This window comes from Orycteropus afer, unplaced genomic scaffold, assembly GCF_000298275.1.
Source record: "Orycteropus afer afer isolate SDZICR_OR568_19922 unplaced genomic scaffold, OryAfe1.0 scaffold00165, whole genome shotgun sequence".
Lineage (NCBI taxonomy): Eukaryota > Metazoa > Chordata > Mammalia > Tubulidentata > Orycteropodidae > Orycteropus > Orycteropus afer.
Genome location: NW_006921752.1, coordinates 1,821,012 through 1,829,772, shown reverse-complemented (window position 1 = coordinate 1,829,772; position 8,761 = coordinate 1,821,012).

Below are 8,761 nucleotides of genomic sequence, written 5' to 3'. Positions count from 1 at the left end.
GAGTGAGCCCAGATGCCTACCTGCTCATCCTGGGACTACATCCCAAATAAACTGCCCTTAATCCTTGTCTCAAGGTTTACTTCTGGGGCACTTAAACAATAGCTTTCTAACCCTCTGTAAGGGGATCACTAGCAGTGCCTGGGCCCAAACCCTGCCTTCACCCTTTACTACCTAGGTGACCTTGGGTAATTGCCTTAAACCTCTGAGCCTTGATATTTTCACCTGTTGTTAAAAGAAGATAATAGTACCTACCCTGAAAGTTTATTGTAAGTATTGTATGAGATAACTAATGTAAAACAATTTTCATAGCACTTGGTATTCAGTAAATAGTCAAAAACTACTAGCTATGATTAATATATTAATTAATATAAACTGGAGAGTCAAATGATAAACAATAAGTGGCAGACAATATTTACAACAAGCAAAAGCATAAGATTATTATCTCTAATATATAAATACCTCATAAAAAAGCATTAAGAAAAAAGGGCTTGTATGTAAAACCAACACCAACATTATTCTCAATGGAGAGAGACCGAAACCATTCCCTCTATGAACAGGAACCAGACAAGGATGCCCTCTATCACCACTTCTACTCAACATTGTATTGGAAGTCCTGCCAGGGCCATAAGGCAAGAAAGGGAAATCAAAGGCATCCAAATTGGTAAGGAAGAAGTCAAACTATCACTATTTGCTGATGATATGATACTAGACCTAGAAAACCCAAGGGACTCAGTAAAACACCTATTGGAACTAATTGAGAGATTTAGCATCATGGCAGGATACAAGATCAACATCCAAAAATCATCTGGATTCCTCTACACCAGCGAAGAGATTGCTGAAAAATAAGGAAATCAATACCATTTACAATAGCTACCAAAAAAATAAAATACTTGGGAATAAATCTTACAGGGACACAAAAGACCTGTACAAAGAAAACTATAAAAGACTACTTCTTTATATCATAAGAGATCTACATAAATGGAAGAACATATCATGCTTGTGGATAGGAATATTGAACATTGTGAAATGTCAATTCTACCCAAAGCAATCTATACATTCAATGCAATCCCAATCCAGATCCCATCAACATTCTTTAAGGATATAGAAAAAACAATCATTAAGTTTATATGGAAATGAAAGAGACCTTGGAGAAGCAAAACACTATCGAAGAAGAAGAAGAGAAGCGGTCTCACACTCTCAGACCTCAAAACCTACTATACAGCCACAGTAGAGAAAAATGTCTGGTATTTGTATAAGGACAGATACATAGACCAATGGAATAAAATTGAGAACCCAGAAATAGATCCATTGACCTATGGTCAGCTGATCTTTGACAAAGGCCCAAAATCCATTAAATGGGGAAGAGAATGTCTGTTTAATAAATGGTGCTGGCAAAACTGGATATCCATTTGCAGAAAAATGAAGTAAGATCTATACCTTATACCATACACAAAAACTAACTCCAGATGGATCAAAGACTTAAATGTGAAACCTAAAACTATAGAGTTCCTCAAGAAAAACCAGTGGCAAATTTAGGGGCCCTAATATGTGGCATAAATAGACTATCAAGCATAACCTAAACTGCACAAACAGCAGAAGATAAATTAGATGAATGGTACCTTCTAAAAATTTAATTTTTATTTGCTTCTAAAGACTTCTCCAAAAGAGTCAAAAGAGACCCTACAGACTGGAAAAAAATATTCAGCAATGACAAGGGACTTATCTCTAGAATTTATAGAAACTCCAACACCTCAACAACAAAAAGACAAATAATCCAATTAAAAATGGGCAGAAGACATGAATAGACACTTCATCAAGGACGATATTCAGGCGGGCAACAAACATGAAGAAATGCTCATGATCATTAGCCATTAGAGAGATGCAAATCAAAACAACAATGAGATACCATCTTGCCCCAGCACTAGTAGCAAAATTCAACAAGACAGAAAATAACAAATGCTGGCGAGGATGTGGAGAGATTGGGACCCTCAGACACTGCTGGTGGGACTGTCAGTTGATAAAACCACTATGAAAGCAGTAAGGTGATTCCTTAAAAAGTTGGAATTAGAAATACCATTTGACCCAGCCATTCCATTACTAGGTATATACCCTAAAGAAGTGAAGCCATGACAAGAACAGATATATGCACACCCATGTTCACCCCAGCATTATTTACAATAGCCAAAAGATGGAAACAACCTAGGTGTCCATCAATTGAAGAATGGATAACCAAACTATGGTACATACACACAATGGAATATTATGAAACCTTAAGGAATAACATAGAATTGGCAAAACACCGCATAACATGGATGAACTTGGAGGACATTATGCTGCATGAAATAAGTCAATCACAGAAGGACAAATATTCTATTAGTCTGTTAATGTAAAAAGTCAAGGAAAGGTTTATATATAGAAGGAAATTTTCTTTGTTGGTTACCAGGGGTAGGAGGGGAGGGAAAGGAACACTTTTGATAGGTAGAGACAAATATTGATTTGGGTGAAGAGAAGGGCAATGTACCAAATGTGAGTGATCAACAAGGTGGCACTGAGGAAGAGGAAGACATAAAGAGGTGCATGGGAGGTACCCATCAAAGATAAACCCTTTCGCACATACAGTACTGTGTTGTCAGTGAAGGCAAGCATGGATATATGGGTGGATAGATGAGTGGACAGGCTGAACTATAGGTATGTCTATGCAGGAGGGAGTGTGGCTCAAAGCATGTATAGGGTTGGCTGACAATGTTTCTGCTAGTGTATTGGTATGTTCTGTAAGAATTCTCAGGTGTATAGTAGAGCTGACAAGGGACAAGTTTGTAGTCACTTCTTGGGTACAGCCAGTTACCCAGAGAGAGTGAGTAGTTGGACCTGTGGGCTCAGGACCATAGTCACAGGGAACATCGAGCTCAACTGGCATAACATGCTACACGAAACATTGTTCCACCTCCTATGAGACCAGAAGAACTAGATGGTACCCAGCTACCACAGTCAACCACTTGGAGGGGGATCTATGTAGGAGATCCTGGATAGAGTGGGAGAACAATGTGGAACAAAACTCAAAATTATTAAAAAAAAAAAAAAAGGACCAGGTTTGCTGGTCCGATAGAACCTGGTGGAACTACTGAGATTATGGCCCCTAACTGCCCTTCAGATCTGGAATTGAACCCACACCTATGGCTTCCAGCCAAACAAAAGACAGGCATAAGAGTTGAACATTTACCTGAGGTAGATACACTCCTTGGACAGAACAATCATGGGAGAATAGAAGCACTATGTATGCACAGGGAGACAGCTCAAGGGGGCAGGAGTGCATGGAAAGACACAGGGAAGAGGTAACTATGGGGAGGGAGTGGGAAGGGAGCTGTTGCATTGACTAAATTGTAGTCAATGTCATGAGACAAATGTATGTGAGCTGCTGTAAGCAAAGTGAATTTGTAAACTTTCACCCAAATCACAATAAAAAAAAAAATCATTAAGAAAAAGACAAAACTACTATGCAGAAGAGCAGCAAAGGACATGAACAGGTAACTCTCAGAAGAATGGATGAAAACGCCCAATAAGCTCAACCTAACCTCAGTAATAATGAAAGATATGGTCAGTGGAACTGTAATAATTCAATGATTTTTATAAGACTGAGAATATCCTGTGATGATTAAAACAAACAAATAAACAATCTCACTGCCATTGAGTTGATTCTGACTCATAGCAACTCCCATTGGGTTTCCAAGGCTGTGAATCTTTTTTTTTTAATACAGTATATTAAGACATAATCTTTTTTCTTTTTATTGTGATTTGGGTGAAAATTTACAGATAATTTATATACTGTGAGATACACAAAACTAAAATGACATGGGTCAGTGTATTTTTTTTTTTTCCAATGTTCCCTCCTCTTGCCTCCCAGCCCTGGTATGATCACCAACAAAGAAAGTTTCCTTCCATATATAAACTTTTCCTTGACTTTAAAAAGGAAAATAATAATTTATTATTATCAATTTATAATATTATTATTATATATTATTATTATCAATTTATCAATAATGAATAAACACTGTATTTGTGCTTCTGTGATTGACTTATTTCGCTCAGCATAATGTCCTCCAAGTTCATCCATGTTATGCGGTGTTTTGCAAGGTCTGTAAATCTTTACGGAGACAGGCTGTCTCATCTTTCTTCTGCAGAGTGGCTGGTGGATTCAAACTACCAACCTTCTGGTAAGCAGTCAAATGCCTTAACCACCACACCACCCAGAGCTCCTTTCCTGTGATGATGTTGTTGTTGTTGCTATGTGCGTTGAGTCAGACCCAACTCACAGCGACCCCTCCTTGGGTTTCTGAGGCAGTATCACTATGGAAGTAGATTGCTTAACCTTCCTTCCGGGGAGTGGCTGGTGGGTTTGAACTACCAGCCTTCTGTTTAGCAGCCAAATGCCTTAGGTACTACACTACCGAAGATAAGGGGACAGCAAATATAGGCAGCTGATGAAAACGTAAGTTGCTCCAATCTTTTTGCAGAGTAATTTGAAAGTTCTTATTCAAATCTAACATGCAAAACCCACTTATAAGAATTTATCCACAGAAATCCCACACTCATGCAAAAAGGGTTGGATGTCAGAATACTCATTACAATGCTGTGCGGAGATAAATGTAAAACAACCCAAATGATGATTGACAGGGCATAAAATAAGTAAATTACAGTAGATTTAAACAGTAGGATTCTAGGCAGCCATCAAAAAGAATGATTAATCTACATGAATTTCTGAGGAAAGATGATAGAGATTTATTAAATGGAAAGAGCAAACTGCCTAACCAGAGGGACAGCAAGAGTCTATTTCTGATGAAATAATACTTCTTATATATCCATGTATAATGTTTTCATTGCGTAGATAAATCTGGAGATAGCATATACCAAGTAGTGGTGGTTACAAGGATTTTTTTTTTAACGAAATAAATAAATAAAGGATTACAGGGAACTTTTACATCTAAGTTACACATTCTGTAATGTTTAAAATTTTCAAATAGGAGTATAATCAATAAAATGCATACCACCCCCACCCCCAATCCATTTCTCTTGAGTCAGCAGGACACAGCCATGAGTAGATCCCAGAGAAGCTCACCACCACCTCCCAGGAGCCCCCGGGGCAGGCTACGCATTTCTACATCACTGTAGGCGTGTGCTGGGCCACAGACACCAATGAGGGCCCCTCTAACAGTCTAATTTTAAATGATGAACACTCACAAGCACCATAAGCTGACCTATGTACAAACATCTACATCAAGAAAAAATTCAGTTCTATGGTTTTGTATTTCTCATATTGTTATATCTCATAGTCTACAATGAGCAAACATTTCTTTTATAATCAGAAAAAATGCACATGGGTTTTAAAGGAGATGACATCAAGTTGGGGTGTCAACTTGCCATGGCAGAGGCTCACCTGTTAGGAACATGAAAATGTTCCGAAATTGACCACTTTAGATCAATACATAAATCCCACTAAGGGCACAGTCTTTGGGCTGAAAGCCTCCCGAGTTTCTGCAGCTTTTTTCTGTTGTAATAAAAGGCCATGATCACCACAAACAACCGGACCTTGTCCCCCACCACCCACACTTACAGGCCTACATCACATCAAGCTTGGGTCTCACTTAGGTTTTCTGTGAAATAGAAGCTATGAGGAATTTTACTTTGACCAGACATAAACCACTCAGAACCTGCCCACGAGGGTCCTTCCTGGCCCCTGGCCCATACTGAATGGAAACAACTCAAAACATGCCATACCCAGAAATAATAAGTACAATAACAATTCAGTGACAAGAAAAGAAAGAAGGTTTTCCCAATCATACCCCAAATCCAAGTCTCCCCCTCAGGGCTGAGGTGGAGGCGAAATAGCTAAAGACATGAAACCCTCTTACCAGACCAGTTTATGCTGGTGAACTTGAGGGATGCAGAACCAGGAAAGGAGAGGCTCCCCCTTTAATTGGTAAAAACCCCACCTTCTCTGCCAGGAAAATCATCTTGTTCCTGTGGGGCTTTCGAGGCATCACATCAAGTAGATGGGGTGTCTCATCAATCCAGTGAGCACTGCCTGTCAAGCAGGGAGAGATAAACAAGGCTTGCCACTCCAAAAGTATGGGGTGATGGGGAGATACAGTATCTCCCTGCCTGGGCAGAAACACAATCTACCTCTAGACATGGGCAGAAAGGGGCCTTGGCAGCGGGGAGGCTTGAGAAGGGAGCTGATGGCCCCCTGGCTCTCTCCACCAGCCAGGATCCCAGAGGACCTTCTATTACTCATGCTGAAATCTGCATGAACTAGTAACACGTTAAGATTTATTACATCTTCTAATCATATTTTAGGAGAGCCTCACAAACATGAGGCTCAATAGCAGGCCAAGAACAGGCTTCTGATTGGTTTCAGCTGCTCAGAAGGCCCTCCTTAGAAGCAAAGCGCAAGAAAATCTTCTCACCTGGGGGGTGACACATGTGCCCAGCATTGCTCATCTGTTACTTATGGAGCATATCCTACATGGTGCACAAACATGTGTCATTTGATATCCACAATGACCCTAAGAAGTAGGGACCATGATTGTCCCCATTTTACAGGTTCAGAGAGATAAAGTGACCAGCTCAAGGTCACACAGGTGGTGGTGATGAGAGCAGGATCAAACCCAGGTCAGTGTGACTTCACAACCAGAGACACATCTGAAGAGAAAAAATCCAGTGGCTGTCAAGTCAGTTCCAACTCGTGGCCACCCCGCATGTGACAGAGCAGAACCTGGCACTCACCTTTGGGAGCTGAAGCGCTGAGTTTTCAGAAGTACATCCCAGGGCTTTCTCCCAAAGCACCTCTGAATGCACTCACACCTCCAGCCTTCTGTCAGCAGCCAAGTCCATTAACTTGCACCAGCAAGAGGCTCCCATTCAGGGAGAGACGTTTCCAAACAATCCAGCTGGGTTCCTTAGCCAGGATGCCTTGTATGCTCACTTCCGATCGCTGCTGTAACAGAATCCTGGGAGGAGGGATTGGAGGGCCCAGAGTGGAGACAGGGGCACCTGGTGGAAAGCTGCTGACTGTACAGTAGAGACCACATTTTATGGGGGACTCTCCAGTCAGCTTGTAAGGCAGAAACTGAGTACAAGCAAAATTGCCTTAAAAATATGTGAAATAACTCAGCAAGTAAAATAACCGGTTACACATGTACAATATTGCACGGTAACAGATTCATAATCCTTTACTCCCAAAATTCAGAAAGTGGCAGTTCAAAAAAAAAAGTATCAGTATTTTAATCTTAGTATGAACAGTCACATGTCTTACTGCATAAATATTTGTGTGTGTGATTATGGACTGCTGTCTGCAAGAGGTCTTATGCAATATGAGGCACATGCACCTTGTAAAATTTGGATTACAAAACACAGGATCCCCAAGGTTTTCAGATAAGGGATTGTGAATATGTGTGTGTTATTAAAAATAATGCACATGTATATAATAAGGAGGCCCTGGGTGGTTCAAACTGTTAACCCACTCAGCTGCTACCTGAAAGATTGGAAGTTCAAGTCCATCCAGAGGTACCTTGGAAGAAAGGCTGAGAAAATTACTTCTGAAAAATGAGCCACTGAAAATGCTACAGAGCACAGTTCTTCTCTAATATCCAGGAGGCTGCCATGAGTCAGAATCCACCCCACAGCAAGAGGTAAGAGAAAGAGATGCCTTGAGGGGCTTGGCCAGTGGCTGCTTTGAGTTTTGTCTGGACCATTAACCCTTCTCCAACCCCATTTCCATGCCTCCTCCCATTAAGCCCTGTCCCCGCTACAAGCAAAGCAAGCCCACATGGAACATCAGGGCATCGGTCAGGGTGGGGGTTTGGACTTAGCATCTCTAGAACTAATGAGTGATGCTATAAAGGAGGAAAGATGGTACAGAATCCAGCTCAGGCTTAAAACACTGAGGCCTATCTTCTTCTTGTTGTTAGGTGCTGTGGAGTCATCTCCAACTCATAGCGACCCTATGCACAGCAGAACGAAACACCACCTGGTCCTTAGCCAGCTCCATGATTCTTGCTATACTTGAGCCCATCACCGCTGCCTCCATGTCACTCCATCTCATTGAGGGCCTCCCCTCTTTTGCCAACCCTCCACCTTACTAAGCATGACATCTTTTTCCAGGGAATGGATCCTTCTGACAACATGACCAAAGTAGGTGAGACAAAGTCTGGCCAATGTGCTTCCAAGGAGCATCTGGCTGCACTTCCTCCAGGACAGGCTTGTTAGTTCTTTAAGCAGTTCACAGTACTTTCAGCATTCTTTGCTAACACCACAGCTCAGAAGCATCAATTTTTCTTCAGTCTTCCTTATTCATTGTCCAGCTCTCACATGCATATGAGGCAACTGAAAATACTATAGCTTGTGTCAGACACACCTTAGTCCTCAAGGAGACATCTTTGCTCTTCATCATTTGAAAGAGGTCCTTTGCAGCCGATTTGCCCAGTGCTATACATCATCTGATATCCTGACTGCTGCTTCCATTGGCTCATTTGTAGAACCAAGCAATGTGAAGTCGTTGACAATCTCAATCTTCTCTCTGTTTATCATGATGCTGCTTATAGGTCCAGTTGTGAGGATTTTTGTTTTCTTTTATTGAGATGTAATCCACACTGCAGACTGTATTCTTCAATCTTCATCAGTAAGTGCTTCAAGTCATCCTCACTTTCAGCAAGCAAAGTTGTGTCATCAGCATATCGCAGGTTGTTAGTGATTCTTCCTCCAGTCC